General features: G+C 48.5%; 1 pseudogene; it reads right to left on the reverse strand.

Moving 5' to 3' along the window:
- Positions 1–6: 6 nt before the first annotated feature.
- On the reverse strand, positions 7–937 carry LOC102262573 (annotated as a pseudogene).
- Between the last annotated feature and the right edge of the window lie 1,306 nt (positions 938–2,243).

The raw sequence follows: 2,243 nt of genomic DNA on the forward strand, positions 1-2,243 counted from the left end.
GGGGGGCCTCGGAGGCAGAGGGTACCCCCAAGGGGACCCAGTCTAGGCGGCTGCTGTCCAAAAAAGTTGGGAATTGGAGTGGATAATGGGGTAGATGGGGTACAGTTTGGGGACTGTTTTTTATTTTTCCGTTTTTTTTCTTTTTCAACTTTTGTAAATAAAATCGAAGAGTCTCTAAAGACACTTTCCGGACTGTCTGGTGCAGCCCAGGGCCCTGCTCGGCCCCTCACTCCTCCTCCTCTTCATCCTCTTCTTCCTCCTCATCCTCGTCCTCCGCCTTGTCTGCTGCGGTGCGGTGGCTGCTGCTTCGGGCACAGGCCCTCGGGGACTGCAGCCGCCGCCAGACCTTCATCCTTAGGCTCTTTCTTCCACTTCATGCGGCGGTTCTGGAACCAGATCTTGATCTGGCGCTCTGAGAGGCAGAGCGCGTGGGCGATCTCGATGCGGCGGCGCCGGGGCAGGTAGCGGTTGAAGTGGAACTCCTTCTCCAGCTCCAGCGTCTGGTAGCGCGTGTAGGTCTGGCGCCCCGCTTCCTATCAGGCCCTAAAGACCGCATCCAGGGGTAGATGCGGAAATTGGACCGGACCATGCAGCGCGCCCTCATCCACCTTGTCGCAGGCACCTTTGGCGAGGTCACTGCAGAGCCCGGGGATGTTTTGGTCGTAGGAGGCGCAGGGCAGGTTGCCGTAGGCGTAGGCGCCCAGGCCGTAGCCGAATGCGAAGGGGCTCTGGTACAGGGGGCTGTTGACATTGTACAAGCCTGTGGCACGGTGGATGCGAAGGCGCCGGCGCCCGCCCCGTAGCCGCTTCTCTGCGAGTTGGGCGCAAAGGAGCAAGAAGTAGGCTCGGCATTTTGGAACAGAGAAGCCCCCGCCGTATATTTGCTAAAAAGCGCGTTCACATAATACGAAGAACTCATAATTTTGACCTGTGATTTGTTGTCAGGCAGCTTTCAGTGTCGGTTTTACGAGGTAGTGATAGATGATAACATTACACCCCCTACCTTCTGTACCTTTTGATCAATAATTATGACCTATGCAAATATATAACAATGTATACATATCTGTATTAGTATATACTTTTTTATTGTAAATTTACACAGTTTTTTTTCTACCCATTCTATTTTCTTCTATAGTAACCTCACCTTTTCATGGGAAAGACAGTATGCATGAGATAATTGTAGACACCACTTTTGGGATAACACATCCCAAGGAAAAAACTTCAAGTCAACAGAAATATACAGCACACAATCAGAGCACTGGGAAGCTTCAGGTCCATTTAATCTGTGATGATTCCAGGTAGTTCTGGGTAAGGGTCTGGTTTCTCTTTTAAGCCACATTGGTACAGCTTATGCCAGGGGATTACTACTGATATTTCTGATACCTTTGTAATTAACTAGTGAGTAAGAACAGGAAAGGCGTAAAGGGAAGACCAGACATTATAGGTATGTTCCCCACAAAACACTGGGGGAGGGAACCATATAGGAAAAATAGATGCATGTCCAGTGAAGTTGGAGTGACACAGGGAAGGTAATTGTTTGTCAGTCACACCTGGGGACTGAGATGGTTAGCCAAAATGGGTGTTACCACTGTAAGGGCACAAAGATTGGAAACCCATAATCCCCTAAATAAAGGGGCTCGCTCTCCTGTGCTCTTGGGACTCGTGGCTCAGCATGCACTCTCTTGGTTCTCTTGCGTTAGCCTGTGTGCCCCCAGGCCATGCGGATCCCACACACAATGAATTAATGGACTATAGTTATCCTGATGCTGAACTGAACCTGGCTCCAATATGTAAAGGAAACTGACACTGGCTCTGATTTTAGCTCTACTGGAACCCCAGCTACACTTCTTCTTTGACTGGACTAAGGGAAATCGGGCTTTGGAAACACAAGGGTGTGATTCCATGGAAATAAAGCTTTCTACTATAGCATATCCTCCTATGAGAGTCTCAGAAAATTCCTTTTCTCAGGATCTTGTAAGAATCCCACACCCAGCACAGCAGGAGAAGATGAGGCGCCCTCCCCTCCCTTAGCACTTGTAGACATTGTCTTCACTAAAATTGTTGCTAGGAGCACCAATAAGTATATGTCACAGATAGCCCTGTCTTGGCTGTAAACATTACTTTCAAATGCTCATCTATTGCTTATAAAGGCTTTTTGCTCACCCATCCTTTTTCTCTTCTCTCACTGATTAGGAAATAGGGGAAAGGTAGACCGAGAGATTCATTTTTTTTTCTTTTTTTAT

The sequence above is a fragment of the Myotis brandtii genome, unplaced genomic scaffold, assembly GCF_000412655.1.
Source record: "Myotis brandtii unplaced genomic scaffold, ASM41265v1 scaffold203, whole genome shotgun sequence".
NCBI lineage: Eukaryota > Metazoa > Chordata > Mammalia > Chiroptera > Vespertilionidae > Myotis > Myotis brandtii.